This window comes from Rutidosis leptorrhynchoides, chromosome 4 (assembly GCF_046630445.1).
Source record: "Rutidosis leptorrhynchoides isolate AG116_Rl617_1_P2 chromosome 4, CSIRO_AGI_Rlap_v1, whole genome shotgun sequence".
Lineage (NCBI taxonomy): Eukaryota > Viridiplantae > Streptophyta > Magnoliopsida > Asterales > Asteraceae > Rutidosis > Rutidosis leptorrhynchoides.
The window spans coordinates 257569467-257595357 of NC_092336.1; the positions used below are offsets into that span (position 1 = coordinate 257569467).

At 34.4% G+C, this 25891-nt stretch overlaps 1 pseudogene; it reads left to right on the top strand.

Annotated features, from left to right (window-relative positions):
* Positions 1–25891, top strand: part of LOC139841578 (uncharacterized) — a 112218-nt pseudogene that overhangs the window by 39262 nt on the left and 47065 nt on the right.

Genomic DNA, 25891 nt, shown 5'->3' on the forward strand with positions numbered 1-25891 from the left:
AGTAATTAGCCCAACATCATGATTACTTCGGATTAAATAAGCATAATAATAACTTAGCTACGAGACATTAAATTAAAAAGGTTGAACATAACTTACAATGATTAAAAATAGCGTAGCGTTACACGGACAGAATTTCGACTTACACCCTTACAACATTTGCTAACATACCCTTATTATTAGGATTAAAATTAAAATTAAAATATAAATATAAATATTTAGGTATAGATATAGAGAGGATGGATATATGAGTGTGAAAAATGATCAGAATTCGGTTGGCTTTATAGAGAATTGAGTTCAGGGATACTCCGCGACTCGCGGTCCTTTTTGCCTTCAAACTCCGCGAGTCACGGAGTTTGAAAATACAGCTCACTCCAAATTGGATCTTAGTCTGCCGACGGTTTTAAATATTAATATAATATATAAATAATTATAAGAATTATTTAAATATTATATTATATTTATGTGCATAGTTGACTTGTAATTTTTAGTCCGTTGCGTCGAGCGTTGAGAGTTGACTCTGGTCCCAGTTCTGGATTTGCGAACGTCCTTGCGTACAATTTAATATCTTGTACTTTGCGTTTTAAATCTTGTACTTTTGTAATTTCGAGACGTTTCTTATCAATAATTGGAACCTCTTTGATTGTATTTTGTACTTTTGAGCTTTTTGGTCGTTTGCGTCTTCAATTCGTCGAATCTGTCTTTTGTCTTCACCTTTTATTATTTAAACGAATATCACTTTTAAATAGAACAATTGCAACTAAAAGCTTGTCTTTCTTGAGGAATAATCCTATGAAATATATGTTCGTTTTTAGCATTATCAAATATTCCCACACTTGAGCGTTGCTTGTCCTCAAGCAATATCGTCTTGAAATACTAGAATCACTTCTTTATTCTTCACACTTTGTACATCAGTGATTTCTATACGGCGGTATAAACAATGGTAGTAACGATATGGTTTACAGTCCCACATGACTATAAAAATTTAGATCCATTAAGGAAATTAGATCTTTATGAAAACATTTGATCTTTTGAAAATTAAATCTAGTTTTTACCCTAGATAAGTTTTCCGGAATAACCCTTCACCAGTGTTTGCAAAATATTTTTTTGTGGATTTGGTGGGTTTCAGATTTGAAAATTTTAGCTCAAAACTTATGGTTTTGTGTCACCCACTTGCTAACCTTGTATTTGGAAAGCAACACGTCCAATTTACTTGTCCCGTATATTACCTTTCGGTAAACTACCGTCCGGTTGTAAAGGAAAGCGTTGAACAAGCAACTGGTAAGGCAATGTCCCCTGACATGCTTTTAATTATGGTCTATAACGTGTCGGACGCAATTACTATCCTTGGTAGGAGCAATAGTAAAGCTCACCCTTATGATTTTTCGGTCTGGCACAAGGTCCTGTCTTTGACCACTATGCAACCACCGTTCTTACGGTTGACACCCGATTTAGTTCAGGTGACCTAATGAATTCCAGGTGAATTCCTAGGATTTTACGTTCAATGGTAATGAACGCATTGAAAATAGGGTTTTCAGAAAATAAATCGGTTTGTAATTTTGATCAAAATATTTTCTCGTTCAAGCTCGAGTTTAGATATCATTGAATTCCATGAGTTTGTAATTCTCAATCTTTAAGGTCAATCTCAAGGATTGAGTAATATCAGGCTTAAAAGCTGATTTTTGATCTTTTAAGGGGATTATCCTTTCTGGGGATCTGATTCATTAGTCTTATCCAGCTAATTTGCATGGTGCCCCCCATTTTACGAGATAAATCCTTCTCATGGTTAGGATAAATCTGACCACTTGGCGACCCTGTTTAATGCTGAGGTCCGTGGATTTCTTGCTGATTTTAGTGATGACTTTTCTAGATTTTTCGTCAACCTACAGCTGGTCTGGACGACAACTTCTTGACCTAAATCAAGAAGCGCGTGTCTTTTTCGGAAGACATTACTTCCTTTTAATGATGGAATTGATTCATCGTGTAGATCCATCTTTCTTACAGTAAATCAGGTAAAACTTTTTAGTTTAGTCCAAAGCAAAAGTATTTTCAGTTATTTGTACAAAAATATGTGATATATGTTTTGAATAACTTGGAGAATTTTCCCACACTTGGCTTTTATTTTTCTTTTTATTGTCCTCTATTCCATTTTAAATGAATTTTAACATTTTGGTTTGTTTCTCAATTTATGTCTTTCCGAGGTTACAATAATTTCGGTGTTAAAACCTACTTTTATCGTTCATAAATATGTGTAAACATGATTTTGAGTTCATTTAATTGAAAATTTTGAACAATTTTACTAGAATTGGGTAGTCAGTATATAAGACTAGGGCTGTTCTTTATTATCAGAGAGCACTAGATTCTAATACAACTACTGCTTTACTAGTATTTTTAATGGTAACCCAGTGTTTAAGATAAAAATTTTAAAATCCGAAAGAATTTAACCCCTTCCCACACTTAAGATCTTGCAATGCCCTCATTTGCAAGAAATCAGTAACAATTTAAATTATTGAGGGTGATTTGTGTGAAAATGATTAAATTTTACCAAAGTTTCCAAATATATTGGCGTTTGTTTGCTGAATGATAAATGGTGCACATCATTTGTTCATTACGTCTTGTTGTTATTTCACATATATTTTGCATCTTGTCGTCAAAATTAGTTGCTTTTGCTGAACTTAATGCCAGTCTTTGAAAATGCGTTGTTTTATCTTGTTGTGTACATAAGATAAACTGCAAACATATATACATATTTTTGAAGTTTGGTATATTACCCCACATTCAAAAATTATTAAAATCTAAGAATAAAAGTTAGAAAATTATAAAAACTATTACAATATTAACATAAGTATTAAACGTATCAACATTACAAATTACAAAATAAATAAAACTAAGTAGACTATGGATGATACTGATACCAATAGGGGTTCCATGCATAACCATAAGTGCTATAGAATGCTTCGGCTGGGTTATACGTAGGATACGGTGGTTGCATCTCTATAGACCAGGGAGGGAATATGGGTTTTGGAGTAGGAATATAGTTTCTACCTATATGTTGGCAATGAGCTATGATTTGGTTTTGATGAACTTGCCAATCTTCAAATGCTCTCTGTCTAGCATTTTCGTACTCCTGTGAAGCTATAAACCTTTGCATTTCTTGCATTTCATTTCCCCCTCCTACATTACCTTGTTGTTGGTTTCTCTCAACCTGTGGATGTCTACCATGGTATTGTACTGCGGCGTTATTTCGCCTCTTCAAAACTTTCGCACCATGGTATAAATTTAAACCTATTGTATCGTAGGGTTCTGGTTCTTCGACTAATAATCCCCCCGACTTATATCCACACCGAGATATTCAGCAATCAAAGTAATAAAAATACCACCTCCTATTATGCTATGCGGTCTCATCCCCCTAACCATAGCTGATAAATAATAACCCACACAATAAGGTATACTTACAGCGCTTTGTGGGTCTCGAATACACATATGGTAAAACAAATCCTGTTCATTTACCTTTTCCTTGTTCTTACCTCTTTGTGTAATCGAATTAGCTAAAAACCTATGAATTACTCTTAATTCAGCTCTATCTATATCTAAATAAGAGTAATTTCCCCCTTTGAATCGGTGATGGCTTGTCATTTGACTCCATACACCATGTGTATCAAAATTTTCATCTATCTTTCTACCATTTAGTATCAACCCTCTACAATCGGCAGATGCTAACTCCTCAGGCGTATATATACGTAAAGCCTGAGCCATGTCTAGTAAAGACATGTGGCGCATCGAACCTCCTAACAAAAATCTAATAAAATATCGATCGGTTAAACTAGCTACCAGATCATTTAATTCTATACTACACAACAATTCTTCACACCATACTTTATATACAGGTCTACGCATGGTGAATAAACGTACCCAGTCGTTAAAAGTAGAATTACCATACCTCTGTGCAAGTAATTCCCTAATTGCCCCGGCCAATTCTACAGCTTCTAATGGTCCCCATTCTATGACCCTAGGTACCTCAACAACTTTAGAATGAAGAGTATGCAAACCCCTTTGGTATTTTGGATAATCTATCCGAAGTCTGTCAAATCTCAGGTTCGGGTGCAAATCTTCCAAGTGCATATCAGAGAATGTCATGACTGGATGAGGTATATCTTGCTTGTAGTAGTTATCCACCTCCCGTTGTTCCGCATTATCAGCAGGAGCATTGCGAGCTTGGGATGAAGATTCACCCCTTTCAGTCTGCAAAACACATCAAACACAATTTTTGTGCATCCAAATATGCATTAGTGTCAGCAAAATCATCAATCAAAATTAATATTTAAGTTTTAAAAATAACTTGATGTGGTAGCGGAGTGGTATAAAATACTATTAATTTTAGCAGGAAAATACTATTAAATACGATACAATTTTACACAAGATATTTATTTATTTATAGAATGGATATACTTAAACCTTGCTACAACACTTATAGGTAGTGTACCTAATCGTACAGTCGTGTAGTTTTTAGTAAGTCCGGTTCGTTCCACAGGGAAAATCTTTAAACAAAGCTTAACGCTATATTAGTTTACTTTTATAAAAATACAAATATATATATAAGTAATAATATTATTATAAAGGGGGATTTTTACCGTTTAATGACCGGTTTGTCGATTTTAAAACTTTAGTCGCAGGTAAAACCAAATGTAAAATAATAAATAAATACAAGACTTAATTTAAAGCGTAAAGTAAATAACGATAATGAAATTGCGAATAATAAAAGTGCGATAAAATAAACTTGCGATAATTAAAAAGTACGATAATTAAAAGTGCAATTAAATAACAATAAATAAAAGTGCTATAATTAGAAGTGCAATTAAATATAAAATAAAGGAAATTAAATATGAAATAAAAGAATTATGCTTATTTAAACTTCCGTAATCATGATGTTTGACGTGTTGATTTTAGTTTTATGCCCATGGGTTAATTGTCCTTTGTCCTGGATTATTTAATATGTCCGTCTGGTTTTTGTCCATAACAGTCCATCAGTCATAAATATAAAGTGCGAGTGTCCTCGTCAAATTATCCTTATACCCGAAGTTAAATATTCCAACTAATTGGGGACTTAAACTGTAACAAGATTTTAATACTTTGTTTAATAATTACACCAGGATGTCGACTGAGTGTAACCCAAGGTTTTAATATTTTGTTATCAATTATACCAAGTGTCCTTGTACATAATTTCACCCATGTTTTAATTATTCTAGTGGCTATTAATCCATTCCCGTGTCCGGTTAAATGAACGATTATTCGTACATATAAATACCCCACCCATCGTGTCCGATCGAGTGTATATGGTAATTTATAGGGACGCCCAATTGTAAATCTTTATATTAACATTAACAAACTATCATTTAGTTAAACAAATATAAAGCCCATTAATAGCCCATAGTCTAATTTCCACAAGTGTCGTTCTTTTGTCCAAACCCCAATTATGGTACAAAGCCTAATTACCCAATTTTAGTAATTAGCCCAACATCATGATTACTTCGGATTAAATAAGCATAATAATAACTTAGCTACGAGACATTAAATTAAAAAGGTTGAACATAACTTACAATGATTAAAAATAGCGTAGCGTTACACGGACAGAATTTCGACTTACACCCTTACAACATTTGCTAACATACCCTTATTATTAGGATTAAAATTAAAATTAAAATTAAAATTAAAATATAAATATAAATATTTACGTATAGATATTTATGAGGATGGATATATGAGTGTGAAAAATGATCAGAATTCGATTGGCTTTATAGGGAATTGAGTTCAGGGATACTCCGCGACTCGCGGCAATTTTTGCCTTCAAACTCCGCGAGTCGCGGAGTTTGAAAATACAGCTCACTCCAAATTGGATCTTAGTCTGCCGACGGTTTTAAATATTAATATAATATATAAATAATTATAAGAATTATTTAAATATTATATTATATTTATGTGCATAGTTGACTTGTAATTTTTAGTCCGTTGCGTCGAGCGTTGAGAGTTGACTCTGGTCCCGGTTCCGGATTTTCGAACGTCCTTGCGTACAATTTAATATCTTGTATTTTGCTTTTTGAATCTTGTACTTTTGTAATTTCGAGACGTTTCTTATCAATAATTGGAACCTCTTTGATTGTATTTTGTACTTTTGAGCTTTTTGGTCTTTTGCGTCTTCAATTCATCGAATCTGTCTTTTGTCTTCACCTTTTATTATTTAAACAAATATCACTTTTAAATAGAACAATTGCAACTAAAAGCTTGTCTTTCTTGAGGAATAATGCTATGAAATATATGTTCGTTTTTAGCATTATCAAATATTCCCACACTTGAGCGTTGCTTGTCCTCAAGCAATATCATCTTGAAATACTAGAATCACTTCTTTATTCTTCACACTTTGTACATCAGTGATTTCTATACGGAGGTATAAACAACGGTAGTAACGATATGGTTTACAGTCCCACATGACTATAAAAATTTAGATCCATTAAGGAAATTGGATCTTTATGAAAACATTTGATCTTTTGAAAATTAAATCTAGTTTTTACCCTAGATAAGTTTTCTGGAATAACCCTTCACCGGTGTTTGCAAAATATTTTTTTGTGGGTTTGGTGGGTTTCAGATTTGAAAATTTTAGCTCAAAACTTATGGTTTTGTGTCACCCACTTGCTAACCTTGTATTTGAAAAGCAACACGTCCAGTTTACTTGTCCCGTATATTACCTTTCGGTAAACTACCGTCCGGTTGTAAAGGAAAGCGTTGAACAAGCAACTGTTAAGGCAATGTCCCCTGACATGCTTTTAATTATGGTCTATAACGTGTCGGACGCAATTACTATCCTTGGTAGGAGCAATAGTAAAGCTCACCCTTATAATTTTTCGGTCTGGCACAAGGTCCTGTCTTTGACCACTATGCAACCACTGTTCTTACGGTTGACACCCGATTTAGTTCAGGTGACCTAATGAATTCCAGGTGAATTCCTAGGATTTTACGTTCAATGGTAATGAACGCATTGAAAATAGGGTTTTCAGAAAACAAATCGGTTTGTAATTTTGATCAAAATATTTTCTCGTTCAAGCTCGAGTTTAGATATCATTGAATTTCATGAGTTTGTAATTCTCAATCTTTAAGGTCAATCTCAAGGATTGAGTAATATCAGGCTTAAAAGCTGATTTTTGATCTTTTAAGGAGATTATCCTTTCTGGGGATCTGATTCATTAGTCTTATCCAGCTAATTTGCATGGTGCCCCCCATTTTACGAGATAAATCCTTCTCATGGTTAGGATAAATCTGACCACTTGGCGACCCTGTTTAATGCTGAGGTCCGTAGATTTCCTGCTGATTTTAGTGATGACTTTTCTAGATTTTTCGTCAACCTACAGCTGGTCTGGACGACAACTTCTTGACCTAAATCAAGAAGCACGTGTCTTTTTCGGAAGACTTTACTTCCTTTTAATGATGGAATTGATTCATCGTGTAGATCCATCTTTCTTACAGTAAATCAGGTAAAACTTTTTAGTTTAGTCCAAAGCAAAAGTATTTTCAGTTATTTGTACAAAAATATGTGATATATGTTTTGAATAACTTGGAGAATTTTCCCACACTTGGCTTTTATTTTTCTTTTTATTGTCCTCTATTCCATTTTAAATGAATTTTAACATTTTGGTTTGTTTCTCAATTTATGTCCTTTCCGAGGTTACAATAATTTTGGTGTTAAAACCTAGTTTTATCGTTCATAAATATGTATAAACATGATTTTGAGTTCATTTAATTGAAAATTTTGAAAAATTTTACTAGAATTGGGTAGTCAGTATATAAGACTAGGGCTGTTCTTTATTATCAGAGAGCACTAGATTCTAATACAACTACTGCTTTACTAGTATTTTTAATGGTAACCCAGTGTTTAAGATAAAAATTTTAAAATCCGAAAGAATTTAACCCCTTCCCACACTTAAGATCTTGCAATGCCCTCATTTGCAAGAAATCAGTAATAATTTAAATTATTGAGGGTGATTTGTGTGAAAATGATTAAATTTTACCAAAGTTTCCAAATATATTGGCGTTTGTTTGCTGAATGATAAATGGTGCACATCATTTGTTCATTCCGTCTTGTTGTTATTTCACATATATTTTGCATCTTGTCGTCAAAATTAGTTGCTTTTGCTGAACTTAATGCCAGTCTTTGAAAATGCGTTGTTTTACCTTGTTGTGTACATAAGATAAACTGCAAACATATATACATATTTTTGAAGTTTGGTATATTACCCCACATTCAAAAATTATTAAAATCTAAGAATAAAAGTTAGAAAATTATAAAAACTATTACAATATTAACATAAGTATTAAACGTATCAACATTACAAATTACAAAATTAATAAAACTAAGTAGACTAGGGATGATACTGATACCAATAGGGGTTCCATGCATAACCATAGGTGCTATAGAATGCTTCCGCTGGGTTATACGTAGGATACGGTGGTTGCATCTCTATAGACCAGGGAGGGAATATGGGTTTTGGAGTAGGAATATTGTTTCTACCTATATGTTGGCAATGAGCTATGATTTGGTTTTGATGAACTTGCCAATTTTCAAATGCTCTCTGTCTAGCATTTTCGTACTCCTGTGAAGCTATAAACCTTTGCATTTCTTGCATTTCATTTCCCCCTCCTACATTACCTTGTTGTTGGTTTCGCTCAACCTGTGGATGTCTACCATGGTATTGTACTGCGGCGTTATTTCGCCTCTTCAAAACTTTCCCACCATGATATACATTTAAACCTATTGTATCGCGGGGTTCTGGTTCTTCGACTAATAATCCCCCCTGACTTATATCCACACCGAGATATTCAGCAATCAAAGTAATAAAAATACCACCTCCTATTATGCTATGCGGTCTCATCCCCCTAACCATAGCTGATAAATAATAACCCACACAATAAGGTATACTTACAGCGCTTTGTGGGTCTCGAATACACATATGGTAAAACAAATCCTGTTCATTTACCTTTTCCTTGTTCTTACCTCTTTGTGTAATCGAATTAGCTAAAAACCTATGAATTACTCTTAAATCAGCTCTATCTATATCCAAATAAGAGTAATTTCTCCCTTTGAATCGGTGATGGCTTGTCATTTGACTCCATACACCATGTGTATCAAAATTTTCATCTATCTTTCTACCATTTAGTATCAACCCTCTACAATCGGCAGATGCTAACTCCTCAGGCGTATATATACATAAAGCCTGAGCCATGTCTAGTAAAGACATGTGGCGCATCGAACCTCCTAAAAAAAATCTAATAAAAGATCGATCGGTTAAACTAGCTACCCGGTCATTTAATTCTATACTACACAACAATTCTTCACACCATACTTTATATACAGGTCTATGCATGGTGAATAAACGTACCCAGTCGTTAAAAGTAGAATTACCATACCTCTGTGCAAGTAATTCCCTAATTGGCCCGGCCAATTCTACAGCTTCTAATGGTCCCCATTCTATGACCCTAGGTACCTCAACAACTTTAGAATGAAGAGTATGCAAACCCCTTTGGTATTTTGGATAATCTATCCAAAGTCTGTCAAATCTCAGGTTCGGGTGCAAATCTTCCAAGTGCATATCAGAAAATATCATGACTGGATGAGGTATATCTTTCTTGTAGTAGTTATCCACCTCCTGTTGTTCCGCATTATCAGCAGGAGCATTGCGAGCTTGGGATGAAGATTCACCCCTTTCAGTCTGCAAAACACATCAAACATAATTTTTGTGCATCCAAATATGCATTAGTGTCAGCAAAATCATCAATCAAAATAATTACAATGATATGATCAATTTATATCAAACTTAAGCTCATTTTCACATTTTTATCAAATCTATACTTTTTCAAATAAGCATATACGAAAATGTTCGCCAAGTTCATAAGTATTTAACTCAAATAACATGTCAAAATAATCATTACTAGCAATTTAACAAGTTTCACATGGCATTATCTTTCAAAAATCAAGTTCATGAATTTTTGACTTGAAAAAGTCCACTTTAATTCTCAAAATCATGTTTAGGCTCAAGGTTTGGATCATTTAACTACCTAAACATGTTACACTACTTAATTTAGCAACAATTCATGACAAAAATCGGCCATAACCTGTTTATATCAAAAAGCCCCAAATTGCTCAAGAACATAAACACTAGATTACTCAAAATTTGAAGTTTAAGGCTTCTAATCATGTTAAATAGCATCAATCTAGGTTATACAAGCATAATACATAAACAATTTAAGCATAATTACACTAAAAAGCATCAAAATCAAATTGGGGAAAAAATTGCTCAAGAACACTAATTTTCGGATTAAATGGTGTTTAGGTGTAGAAATTTACCGTTTTTCTTGAGTAATTCCTTGATAGCATTCTTCTCAACATGATTTTAGTAAAAGATTTGATGATTAACGGTTAAAAATTGTGATTTTGGGGGTGTTTTTGCGGGTTTTTTCGGAGTATTTTCGCTGTATGTTTGAGTTGTGGTGTGGACTGATCAGTTCTTTGCGTTTTATTTTTTTTTCTGTATTTCGGTCCCTCCGCGAGTCGCGGGGTTTAAAGCTTCAAACTCCGCGAGTCGCGGAGTTTTTTTTTTTTTTTTTTTTTTTTAACATCTTATATTAATTAAAACAATTAAGTAATTAATTTTAAAATTTTGTTTCCCTTGTTATTTAGGACGAGGTCGTTTCGGATCGATGTCCTAGTCCGTCCTTCGACAAAATTTTAAAATTTGTCTTTTTGTAGCGATTGTTTTAAAAGCTAAGATTTTTGGGTTTTTTAATGTTTTTGGCATACTTTAATTTAATAAGATTAAAAATAATGATAATAAAAGTTCTCGTCCCTCCCTCGGGTAAAGCAATTTCGGTTCAAAGACCTAGTCTTCAACTCACGACGAATTTTAAAAATCATATTTTTAACTTAATGAGATAAAGTAAATTTTTGTTTTTAAATTCAAACAACTTAAATATAAAATTCAAAATTAATATTAAAAATTCACACCAAACTTAAATTTGAAATGCATAAAATTAAAAATTCATATTTTAAAAATTAAAAATTCACACCAAAATTAATTTAAAAATTCATATTATAAATTCACACCAAACTTATATTAATTTTTCAAATATTTACAATTTTAAAAATATTATTTTTACAAAATTTACAATATTAATTTAAGATTTAAATATTAATTTTAAAAACATGGTAAAAATAAAATTAAAAATCTTTTTGGCTTTTTATCCCACTTTAAACAATCAAATATTATCAAAAATATGCGCCCCTCTTTTCGGTAAAGTAATTTCGGTTCCAAGACCTAATTTAACTCATGACGAATTTTTGAAATATTTTGGGTTGATTGATTAAAGATATTTATACCTTAAGAATAAACGTTAAATTTCGCAGTGATGTAATAAATTTTTGAATGATATCAATAATTTCGGTCGCCAAACCTAATTTTATTCAATACCAATTTAATACTTTATAGCGAACAAATTAGCGTTTATTATCAAAAGGTTAAAAATAAAAAAAAATTAAAAACTGTACAAACATACCTGTGAAATAGATTTCTTAGTTATATGATCTATCCCATTCATAAGATAGTCGGTTTAATTGGTTTTCCATGGCTACATAGGCGTAACCTCGAGCATTCAGGGTCTTTTCTTCTAAACATATGAACGGTCCGTCTCTGCATAAAGTAACAAATTCGGTATTTGAATAGGTTTGATTATTTGAACATTTACCTCCATGTGACCATTTTCCGCATTTGTGACATCTTTCTAGGTGTCGTGCTCTTATTTTCGCTGCGGATTTTGATTTTCCTTTACCAAATTGTAACTTATTATCTTCACATCTGGATTCTTTTCTAACTCCGTCCAATCTTTCTCTGATTACTGATACTATTTCACTCGGTAGTGTGTCATTATTACGTTTAGTGATCAAAGCGTGTAGCATTAGACCATGGTTTAGTTCACAGGCAGTCTTCATTTCCTAAAAAAATAAAAATTCAGAATGGGGGGAGAAGACTAGTTCTTTAGGGTCTGCTAGGGAAAGATCATTCGGGTTCCATTTTCGAGAACTACACGAAAACAGACAATCTAACTCTAACAGAAATACATATTATCCTTTAAAGACTTGATTCTCCCCACACTTAGTTAGCTGTGGTGTCGAAATTGTGATTAACTTCGTTGTCGACTTCCATCGGACTATCTATGTAGTGTTTAACTCTGTGACCATTAACTTTAAATTCAATCCCATTTGAATTTATTAATTCTATCGTTCCGTATGGGAAAACTCTTTTGACTATGAATGGTCCAGACCATCTTGATTTCAATTTTCCAGGATATAGCTTGAATCGTGAATTGAAAAGAAGAACTCTGTCTCCTTCCTTAAATTCTTTTGAACTTCTGATTCTTTTATCATGCCATTTCTTCGTTCTTTCTTTATAGATTAACGAATTTTCGTATGCTTCATGTCTTAATTCTTCTAATTCGTTTAGTTAACTTAATCGTAGACGTCCGGCTTCATGTAAATCAAGATTACATGTCTTCAAAGCCCAAAATGCTTTGTGTTCAATTTCTACTAGAAGATGACATGCTTTTCCATAAACAAGTCTAAAAGGTGTGGTTCCAATTGGAGTTTTGTAGGCTGTTCTAAAAGCCCAGAGTGCATCCTCCAATTTAATGGACCATTCCTTCGGATTTGATCCTACGGTTTTCTCTAGAATACGTTTTAAAGCTCGGTTGGTATTTTCAACTTGTCCACTTGTTTGTGGATGATATGCGGTGGAGATTTTATGAGTTACTCCATATCTTTTAAGAACTTTCTCAAGTTGATTATTACAGAAATGAGCACCCCGATCACTTATTAAAGCTTTCGGTGTTCCAAACCTTGCAAAAAGACGTTTTAAAAAGTTGACTACAACTCGTGCATCGTTAGTTGGGAGAGCTTGTGCTTCCGCCCATTTAGATACATAATCAATGGCTACGAGTATATATAGATTATTATGAGATTTTGGAAATGGACCCATAAAGTCAATACCCCAAATGTCAAATACTTCACATACTTGTATGACATTTTGTGGCATTTCATCACGTTGACTTATTTTTCCGGCCCTTTGACAAGCATCACAGGATTTGCAAAGAAGGTGTGCGTCTTTGTAAATTGTAGGCCAATAGAATCCAGCATCATAAACTTTTCTTGCTGTTAGTTGAGGCCCATAATGCCCTCCTGTTGGTCCTGTGTGACAATGGTTTAATATTTTACTGGCTTCATCTCCGAATATACATTGCGTATTATTCCATCGGGACAACTTTTAAACAGATGTAGATCTTCCCAAAAATAGTGTTTTATATCACTGAAGAATTTCTTTCGTCTTTGGTACGATAATCCTTTTTCAAGGAATCCACAAACTAAGTAGTTTGCATAGTCTGTATGGCCGATTCATTTAGAACTTCTAATTCGGGATTTTCAAGACGAGAAAGATGATCAGCGGCGAGATTTTCTGCTCCTCTTTTATCTCGGATTTCAATATCAAACTCTTGTAAGAGTAAGATCCAACGGATTAATCTTGGTTTAGCATCTTGTTTTGAAAATAGGTATCTAAGAGCAGAATGGTCGGTATAGACCACCGTTTTTGCTAGAACGAGATATGATCGAAATTTGTCAAAAGCAAAGACAATAGCAAGGAGTTCTTTTTCAGTAGTTGTATAGTTCGTTTGTGCTCCTTGTAACGTCTTACTAGCATAATATATAGGTTGAAATCGTTTTTCAATCCTTTATCCTAAAACGGCTCCCATTGCAAAATCACTTGCATCGCACATTAGTTCAAATGGTAGATTCCAATTTGGTGTTATCATGATCGGCGCATTAGTGAGTTTCTCTTTTAGAATATTAAAAGATTTGATACACTCATTTGAAAAGATGAATGGAGCATCTTTTTCTAGGAGTTTATTCATAGGAGTGGCAATTTTAGAAAAATCTTTTATGAAACGTCGGTAAAAACCGGCATGCCCTAGAAAACTCCTAACTCCTCTAACATTGGTGGGATGTGGAAGTTTAGCACTTACATCTACTTTAGCTCTATCCACTTCAATTCCTTCTTTTGAAATTTTATGTCCAAGAACGATGCCTTCTTTAACCATGAAATGGCATTTCTCCCAATTAAGAACTAGATTTGACTGTTCGCATCTAATAAGCATTCGTTCCAGATTAGCTAGACATGATTCAAATGTATCACCGAAGACTGAAAAGTCATCCATGAAAACTTCCATGCATTCTTCTATCATGTCATGAAAAATCGCCATCATACACCTTTGAAAGGTTGCAGGGGCGTTACACAGTCCAAATGGCATGCGTTTATAAGCAAAATTACCATAAGGGCACGTGAATGTGGTTTTCTCTTGGTCCTCGGGTGCTATTGGAATTTGAAAATATCCGGAAAATCCATCTAGAAAACAATAGTAACTATTTCCGGCTAATCTTTCCAACATTTGATCTATGAAAGGTAAGGGAAAGTGATCTTTTCTGGTGGCGTCATTTAATTTTCTATAATCAATACATATACGCCATCCTGTTACAGTCCTAGTAGGAATAAGCTCATTTTTCTCATTTGTAATGACAGTCATGCCACCCTTCTTAGGCACGCATTGAACTTGGCTTACCCATGGACTATCAGAAATTGGATAAATTAAACCTGCATCTAGCAGTTTAATAATCTCTTTCTTAACTACATCTTGCATATTAGGATTTAGTCTTCGTTAGCGTTGCACATACGTTTTATGACCTTCTTCCATAAGGATTTTATGTGTGCAATACGAAGGACTTATTCCTTTAATATCATGAATCTTCCATGCAATGGCTGGTTTATGAGCTTTCAACACAGAAATGAGTTGTGATTTCTCATTTTCAGTAAGAGAAGACGATATTATTACAGGTAATTCAGATTCACCATGTAAATAAGCGTATTCCAAATGGTTTGGAAGTGGCTTTAACTCTAATTTCGGAGGTTCTTCTATCGATGATTTGTATCGATATCTGTCTTCTTCTTTTAGCATTTGAATTTCTTCTGTTGTTGGTTCATATCCATTAGCTATAAGTGTAGCTAACATTTCAGCTTCATCAATTGGTTCATTACCTTCTCCTAAAGAACATTCTCCTGTTCCTTGTAATTCTGGAAATTCTTCTAATAATTCTGCATGTGCATCTATAGTTTGAATATAATAACATGTATCATCTGCAGATTGTGGTTGTTGCATTGCTCTATCAACTGAAAAGGTAACACTCTCGTCCTCTATACTTAGGGTCAATTTCTTACCGAACACGTCTATCATTACTTTAGCCGTGTTTAAGAATGGTCTTCCTAATATGAGAGGAACTTGAGAATCTTCTTCCATGTCCAGAACAACAAAATCTACTGGAAATACTAAAGTACCAACTTTAACTAGCATGTTCTCCATTATCCCTCTAGGATATTTTATTGATCTATCGGCTAGTTGTATGCTTATTCTGGTTGGTTTCAATTCTCCAAGGTGTAGTTTAGCGTATAGTGAATACGGCATTAGATTTATACTAGCACCTAAGTCTGCCAATGCTTCTATTGAACTAAGACTACCCAGAAAACATGGAATTGTGAAACTTCCTGGATCAGATAGTTTTTCTGGTATCTTATTCAACAGCACTGCTGAACAATTAGCATTCATGGTAACAGCCGAGAGTTCTTCCATTTTCTTTCTATTTGAGATTAGATCTTTCAAGAATTTAGCATATCTAGGCATTCCTGAAATCACATCAATGAAAGGAAGATTTACATTTATCTGTTTAAACATATCCAAGAATTTGAATTGCTCGGCTTCAAGTTTCTCTTTCTTCATTTTACTCGGGTAAGGAAGTGGTGGTTGGTATGGTTTAACATAAGGTTTAGCCTTAACTGTGTTATCTTCATTAACCTTTTCAACTACCGGTTCTTTTTCCTTATCTTGTTCAGGTTGTGGTTCTTGTGGAGTAGGAATAGCTTCATCAGAAGTTACAGGTATTTCAGGTGGTTTAAGTGTTGTACCACTTCTTGTGGTAATAGCTTTAGCTGTTTCATTCCGGGGGTTAGCATTTGTATCACTAGGTAGACTTCCCGGTTTTCTTTCACCTATTAACCTTGCTAGGTTACTTACTTCTTGTTCCAGATTTTGAATAGAAGCTTGTTGATTTCTAAATGCTTGAGCATTTTGTTCATTAGTTTGTTTCTGAGATGTGAAAAACTGCGTTTGAGTTTCAACTAGCTTCGTCATCATATCTTCTAAATTCGGCTTTTTATCATCGGTTTGTTGTGGTGGTTTGTTTTGAAAATTAGGTCTTTGCTGATTGTAAGTATTATTGGATACTTGTTGATTGCTAGGACCTTGTTGGTTGTTGTATGGAATATTTCGGTTATAATTCTGGTTTTGATTGTAAATAGGTCTTGGCGGTTGATAATTATTCTGATAATTATTTCCAGGCCTTTGGTTTATGTATGAAATATTCTCTCTTTGTTCCATTGTTAATTCAATACTGAGACAATCTTTTGTCAAATGTGGTCCTCCACACTGCTCACAACTAATTCGTATTGAGTGAATATCTTTAGTCATCTTTTCCATTTGTCTCTCGACAGCATCTATCTTTGCGGAAATGGAATCTAAGTCATGGCTAGAATCAGCTCTAGCTGCTTTAGATGATCTAATGATATCTTTTTCTTGGTGCCACTCATGTGAGTGGGAAGCAGTGTTATCAATAATTTTGTAAGCATCAGTTTCGGTTTTCTTCATAATAGAACCACCAGCTGCTATATCTATGTCTTTCCTTGTAGTGATGTCGCATCCTTGGTAGAATATTTGTACTATTTGAAAGGTGTCTAAACCATGTTGCGGACATCCTCTTAATAACTTTCCAAATCTTGTCCACGCCTCATATAGAGTTTCATTTGGTTTCTGTGTGAACGTAACAATTTCTGCTTGAAGTCTTACGGCTTTAGATGCAGGAAAGAATTGTTTAAGAAATTTTTCAACTAAAACGTCTCATGTATCAATCGCCCCTTCAGGTAACGATTCCAACCAATCTTTGGCTTCTCCCTTTAAGGTCCAGGGAAATAACATGAGATATATCTGTTCATCCTCCACTTCTCGGATTTTAAATAGTGTGCAGATCCTATTAAAGGTACGTAGATGTTCATTTGGATCTTCCTTCGGTGCACCACTAAATTGGCATTGATTAGTCACCATGTGTAGAATTTGTCCTTTGATTTCATAATCTGGCGCATTAATGTCTGGATGAGTAATTGCGTGACCTTGGCCAGTGCGTTTAGCTCTCATTCGGTCTTCCATACTTAAAGGTTCCAGATTCTCCAAAATTGAATTTGTTGAATATTAATCACTAGAGGATTCTGATTTAATGGTTCGTTCCTCAACAATCTCTGTTTGAATGATTGGTGGTTCCGGAGGAAAGTTTAGTTGTTCAGGATCTACGAATCGTTCCTGAATATTCTCCGGATTCTCAATTGTGAGGTCGGGTTCAAAAAATGGATTATCGGAAATTTGAACTGGAGTACTTGGTCGACTGGATGACGATTCTAAAGAAAAATCAACGGTGGTAATATTTGCTAAATGTCTTGATCTAGTTACAGGTGGTGAACGTAAAAAAGGTGGTGAACGTCTTGCTCGGTGCATTCACTGAATATCCTATTAGTTTTTAAAAGGAAAGAAAAATTATAATAAGTTATCCAATCAATAGACTTTTCTGATTTTGCCCACGTTTCGAATAGCCAAAAGATGCAGCAGAGGGGCAGGATTCGTTTGGTCTCAATATAATTGAGGACTGTTTGGCTCCAATAACCCGGTCCACGTACAAATCCAACTATTACTACGAACCAGAAAATTTTGATGTCTATCAATTTAACCACTTAAAATAAATTTTAGTAATTTTAAGAAATTTAGATAAGAAGTAGAATAAAAATCTATGTCCTAAAACTAGAATAGCGAGAAATAAGAAAGAAAAAGAGCGCGTCGGAAAAAGGTCGAAAAAGAAAAATGGTTGAAAAATAAAAGGTGGCGAAAAAATAAAAGAAACTTATAACACTTAAAAACACTTGACTAACCTAACCTTATTACTACAACTAACTTAAAATTATAATCGCAAATTGAGATTACTAATTGGAATGATAATTGATACATAGGTAAAAGTCGTCTAAAAATATTAAAGCTTACAGGAAAAACTAAATCCCAAATGGAAATAACTTAAAAAGAAACTAAAACTTAAAAAGGCGTCGCAAAGTTCTAAAGTACCTAAATCTTAGTCTAAAGAAAAAGCACTTAAGGAATTCTACGGCAAAGCCTAAAAATCTAGAAGTAAAAATAACTATGGCAAAAACTAAGTTTAAAACTAAATATGAGCTAAAAATACAAATATTACGTTAAAACGATTAAAAAGGGACAAAATATAAAAATATACAAAAAGTTGTAAAAAGTACAATTTTTATAAAAATATTATTTTTATATTATTTATTTATTAAAACTATTAATTTTACAATTTAATTAAACTAATTTAACTAAATAAAACAAATTAAATAAAAGAAACTTTAAAATAAAACTAATTATAATAATAATAATTATTTAGGGTTAATAATAATAATAATTAATAATTACCCGTAATTAATGCTGAATTAGGGTTCTGTCGGTGTCAGAGTAGCTCCACGAGTTGCGGTGCCCGAAGCAGAAAACTCCGCGAGTCGCGGGGTTCCAGAATTCAACTCAGGTACAGTTTTAAATTTGACGCGTTTTTTATTTTATTTTTTTTTCTGTTTTATATTTTCTATTTATATAATAAAAACTTATATTTAAAAACTTAAATAAAAATAGAACTACTTTATAATTTTAAAAATATCTTAAAAATAGATTTATATATATTAAATTTTTTTTTTCGGTTTTATAATGTTTTAAATAAAAACAAAATACTTAAATAAAACTTATATAAAAATAAAGAAACTTTATAAAACTTAAATATTTAACAAAATCTTAAAAATACTTATATTTTTGTTTTTCTTTTTATATTTTCGAATATTTAAAACGTATTTTTATAAAAACAAATTTTAATAAAAGTAAACTAAAAATCTTTTTTTTCTCTTTATATTAGCGTTGCGCTTCCGGCGTTTAAGAGTTCCCCGGCAGCGGCGCCAAAAATAACTTGATGTTACACGAGGTGTATATAAAATAGCTATTAAATTTTAGCAGAAATACTATTAAATACGATACAATTTTACACAAGATATTTATTTATTTATAGAATGGATATACTTAAACCTTGCTACAACACTTATAGGCAGTGTACATAATCGTACAGTAGTGTAGTTTTTAGTAAGTCCGGTTCATTCCACAGGGAAAATCTTTAAACAAAGCTTAACGCTATATTAGTTTACTTTTATAAAAATACAAATATATATATAAGTAATAATATTATTATAAAGGGGGATTTTTACCGTTTAATGACCGGTTTGTCGATTTTAAAACTTTAGTCGCAGTTAAAACCAAATGTAAAATAATAAATAAATACAAGACTTAATTTAAAGCGTAAAGTAAATAACGATAATGAAATTGCGAATAATAAAAGTGCGATAAAATAAACTTGCGATAATTAAAAAGTACGATAATTAAAAGTGCAATTAAATAACAATAAATAAAAGTGCTATAATTAGAAGTGCAATTAAATATAAAATAAAGGAAATTAAATATGAAATAAAAGAATTATGCTTATTTAAACTTCCGTAATCATGATGTTTGACGTGTTGATTTTAGTTTTATGCCCATGGGTTAATTGTCCTTTGTCCTGGATTATTTAATATGTCCGTCTGGTTTTTGTCCATAACAGTCCATCAGTCATAAATATAAAGTGCGAGTGTCCTCGTCAAATTATCCTTATACCCGAAGTTAAATATTCCAACTAATTGGGAACTTAAACTGTAACAAGATTTTAATACTTTGTTTAATAATTACACCAGGATGTCGACTGAGTGTAACCCAAGGTTTTAATATTTTGTTATCAATTATACCAAGTGTCCTTGTACATAATTTCACCCCTGTTTTAATTATTCTAGTGGCTATTAATCCATTCCCGTGTCCGATTAAATGAACGATTATTCGTACATATAAATACCCCGCCCATCGTGTCCGATCGAGTGTATATGGTAATTTATAGGGATGCCCAATTGTAAATCTTTATATTAACATTAACAAACTATCATTTAGTTAAACAAATATAAAGCCCATTAATAGCCCATAGTCTAATTTCCACAAGTGTCGTTTCTTTGTCCAAACCCCAATTATGGTACAAAGCCCAATTACCCAATTTTAGTAATTAGCCCAACATCATGATTACTTCGGATTAAATAAGCATAATAATAACTTAGCTACGAGACATTAAATTAAAAAGGTTGAACATAACTTACAATGATTAAAAATAGCGTAGCGTTACACGGACAGAATTTCGACTTACACCCTTACAACATTTGCTAACATACCCTTATTATTAGGATTAAAATTAAAATTAAAATTAAAATTAAAATATAAATATAAATATTTACGTATAGATATAGAGAGGATGGATATATGAGTGTGAAAAATGATCAGAATTCGGTTGGCTTTATAGGGAATTGAGTTCAGGGATACTCCGCGACTCGCGGCAATTTTTGCCTTCAAACTCCGCGAGTCGCGGAGTTTGAAAATACAGCTCACTCTAAATTGGATCTTAGTCTGCTGACGGTTTTAAATATTAATATAATATATAAATAATTATAAGAATTATTTAAATATTATATTATATTTATGTGCATAGTTGACTTGTAATTTTTAGTCCGTTGCGTCGAGCGTTGAGAGTTGACTCTGGTCCCGGTTCCGGATTTTCGAACGTCCTTGCGTACAATTTAATATCTTGTACTTTGCGTTTTGAATCTTGTACTTTTGTAATTTCGAGACTTTTCTTATGAATAATTGGAACCTCTTTGATTGTATTTTGTACTTTTGAGCTTTTTGGTCGTTTGCGTCTTCAATTCCTCGAATCTGTCTTTTGTCTTCACCTTTTATTATTTAAACGAATATCACTTTTAAATAGAACAATTGCAACTAAAAGCTTGTCTTTCTTGAGGAATAATGCTATGAAATATATGTTCGTTTTTAGCATTATCAGGTATCTCTTGCACTCAATGTCAAAATACAGAAAACTCCATTAACCCTTCAAGTTCTCTCGACTAAATCTCGCAACAAGCTACATCCATAACTATATCACCCAACGCGATCTACTAGATCCACTACGCCATGAACCAAGTCTTGCATTAATCTAGATCGATAAGGATCCATGCCGCGTTAAACTTCGTACTTAGAATGGTCCATAAACGCATCACTCAAATAGTCAATCACGAATGTTCTCTGAATCAAGAACCAACTTCCCCCGTCTGCACCACCGGGTCATTCCTTCAACAAAGGAATCTCGGTATCGCCAACTAATCAGACTAGGGACACAAACTTTCACATCAATCGACCCGCGCACGATCACCCGTCTCTGAATTAATCCAGGACGACGATAATACACCACGTGCTAAATAAATCACCAACACTCAATGCAGGGTTTCTCCCTTAAACCCTACAACGCATCCATACCCTACGGCTTCCTAGTACTAGCATGGAAACTATTCGTGTACTAGAATCCTGTCAACGGCGAATTATTATCCCAACAATTCGCAATTCGTCACACGACCCATAAAATATTCACCGACGTCGGGTGAACCCTCCTACCTAGACCGTCCATTAAGGATGGCCTTGACATTTCCATACAACCAACGGGTCGCATCACTAGGGAACACACTCTCGCAAACAAACAACAACCGCGTGTCTCGACGTGAGACAATCAAAACTGGCACTCCCCGCCTCACAACCACCCACAAAGTAGAATGATCTACTGAAAATTCTCACGGTCACGTTTCCCGATAGGGAAAATACAGTATACATCCCCAAATCGAACCCGTACCTACTCAACAGTACTATCCGGGTTTCACACCAACCCAAAATTACATCACGAGAGCACCCGAAATGACAATTACATTCTCTCACTCTGAGATCTCAAACTTCACATTTGGTCTCATACCGCACTCTGGTACTACACGACCACCTTACACAAGAAGACTTACACTTCCTTCGATCCCATCATCACAATCTTCACACATAACATTTCGGAAATGTAACTCACAATCGTAATGCACGATCTTAAGTCAACATCAACAACTCGTCACTCTTCCTTGTTAGGAACTCCGAATACCTATTGAGGCTTAGCACGGTACACTCTGACACTTCACTATACATAACACCATCGGAGCCCCCTCGGGAGGTAATAAAACTGCCCCACTTAGGATTTAGCTCCACATTCTTACCGCAAAGATGATAACATCCCTCAGAATTCCATTCCACAACACACATGATCATTCTCATCACTGATCATAAACACCGAATCACTGCAAATTCACTTTAGGTTCTCAGAGCCGTCGTACAAAATTACCAGGGATGTCGTACACGCAATGACTTCGCACCTTCATACCACAAGTCACAATCGACTGCCTTAATGGTTTGCAAAGCGAACTCCACCAAAGTCCCACATACGTCTCTATGCCTAAGCATATGTCACCCTGATAAATCAGTCGTGCATCTCGGTCGAGATCACCCGACCTTCCACTCAACGAACCTTTACCAACAATCGCTCACTCTCATGGAGAAGAGTGACCAATCCGACACAATAATTTCGTCGACCGCAATACCAACACTTCCTCATAACCTTCGGTCTAACCGACCCTTAAGTCCGTCACCGGCTCTCCGGTCATCTTTACTCGTCTAACACTTAAAAGCAACAAGATTCGCTCATTCGTTACTTCCCGAGAAGTATTTACCGAAATGCTCTTAAACAATCGACTTTCATAACCGTCGAATTATAATTACTTGTCGATCACTATTGTAATCTCCGCTGCTTCCAAGGGTATCTCACGGGAACCCTAAGCATAAAGTGATCACACTATCACCGGAGTTGAACATCACACTTTGCAGGTATAAAGGGGCACCTGACGCAGTGTCATGCAGACTCCCCCCACAATCTACCGAAATTTAGAAACTCAATCATTGGGTTCCATACGCCCGATGTCATACCTACCCGACAAACCTTACGGTTTATTGTCTTCTCAAAAGTTCCTAGCGATTACACGTCACCTGCAATTCCACAAGGCCAAACGATATAGCCTAATGAGGCCCTTCATCTAATACTAAGGAGATGCTTGGAAACACCAAGTCTTACATCCTTCCATACCTCGATAAAACCACTACTACAAGGGATATTCCATTAGGAATGTTACCCTATAATCCACAACACACTAACGCAACCGTCGTCATACGGGTCCCACTCCCATGAGCTTAATGACCCAAAGACTTCCCGATTCGCCAATTCCAAGGCGACTCACAACAAGAATCCTAACACGATTCTCTAACCACACACTCTACCGAGTGTAACTCAAACCACAATCATTATACTTGTCGCATTCCATTACGGAATTCAAGTCCTCATCGCACACACGTACATGTAAATCGGTCATCGTAGTTACGATGAGCAACTTCAACGAATGAAAAATCTCAAAATGCACCCACTACTTAGTGTGACTAAGCATGCACCAAACTCGTGAGTTGGCTCACTCACTTAACTAAACGAATCCACAGTAACACTTCCCGACTCGCAAAGAACTCGATGTGGCAACAAGCACATCACTCGACACCACTATATCCTAAGAACCAATAAAAGATTCCTAACACGTCCCGTTCTACCCCAACCATGCCAGGTTTCCTCCGTTCGGTACTTGTCATGTCATGCTTGGTGTCAAGATACACTTTTGTAATAATGGTGATCAGTCACTATTACAAATGCGTACCTTACCATTTTCACATGGTCATGCAAGGTACTTTCCCGAACTGACGCAACATTCACACAAAATAACACGCGATAACTCCTAGTACCCGAATGACCAAAGTCCTTACCGTGAACTTGATCACTCAAAACTGTCAATTATTAGAATCTCTCCAATTGATTAGTCCCTAGGATACCGCACAATTAGATACATGTATATATATACACATATATACAATATAATAATAAATATACACAAGTACACTGCAACATAAGTCAACCTACAACCCAGGTGACTATCACTAAACAACGTTCAAGTCCGCCTACTTACATTAGGCACTAGCTATCTAAGGTACAAACTTTCTTACGAAATAAGGCCCCACATAATTTCACATTGGACAAGCACAAGTCCTAGTTAGTCACCTACTCTGAGGCACTAACAATTCTCAATCTGACCCGTGTTCCTACAAGTCCCGCAAATAACGCACAACGGCCAATAAGTCTAAGACTAGGCACCTATTTCAAGGTCACCTAATTCCCTTAGACTATGCTCTGATACCACTTGTAACAACCCAAATCCATTTAACCAAAAATGGAGTACATTTTTTTTATTAGTTAGGTCCCATTAATATAATACATTTTCAACTCTGTTTAATCGAAACATAACATCATAATGATACGTTTAACAATCTATCATGACCCTTGGCACACAAATTACACTTTACAAAGTCATTTGTAATAATGACCCGATCACAAGAAATACGGGTTAAGACTCAATAACCCAACCCAATACCAAGAGCATAATCCCGGGGACTATCAAATCCCCCATCTGCGTCCAAATATCCAAAAGCTACCCCGTCGAGCCCAAGCGCTCTTAAGCATCTAGTCTACAAGTAGCTAGCTTCATAATCACAATACCTGTAAAAAGGTAAACAACGAGAGGGGTAAGCATAAAGCTTAGTGAGTAGAATAAATATATACATGCATATACAACTTACCTACTCGCAACCACGACATCACATAAATACATATAATCACATACCCTTTCGTATCAATAGCTAGTATCATCGAATCATACAACTAGCAACCCCATAAGCAATCAATAGTTAGTATCATCAAATCGTACAACTAGCAACATCATAAGCATAAATAATCATAATAATAATTAAAGGCTACTAACAACAAATTATGAACCATGGTTAACCAAATCTTCGCAAGGGAATGACTTCGCGAAACAAGTCATCGATGTTCATAACAACTGTTAACTTCCAAACACGGCTATGGCATGCTAACCCCCGAGGTGTTCCAAAAACGGCTATGGCATCACTTGATCAATGTGTGAGTAAAATAGGCTATTACTCGCCACTATATGCACAAACACGGCTATGTGCATAAATGCTAAACGTGGACAAAACAGCTATGTTGAAATGTCCCGTTCTTATTGATTAAAAACGTTCCATATTAATTGAATTCGTTGCGAGGTTTTGACCTCTATATGAGACATTTTTCAAAGACTGCATTCATTTTTAAAACAAACCATAACCTTTATTTCATAAATAACGGTTTAAAAAGCTTTACGTAGATTATCAAATAATGATAATCTAAAATATCCTGTTTACACACGACCATTACATAATGGTTTACAATACAAATATGTTACATCGAAATCAGTTTCTTGAATGCAGTTTTTACACAATATCATACAAACATGGACTCCAAATCTTGTCCTTATTTTAGTATGCAACAGCGGAAGCTCTTAGTATTCACCTGAGAATAAACATGCTTTAAACGTCAACAAAAATGTTGGTGAGTTATAGGTTTAACCTATATATATCAAATCGTAACAATAGACCACAAGATTTCATATTTCAATACACATCCCATACATAGAGATAAAAATCATTCATA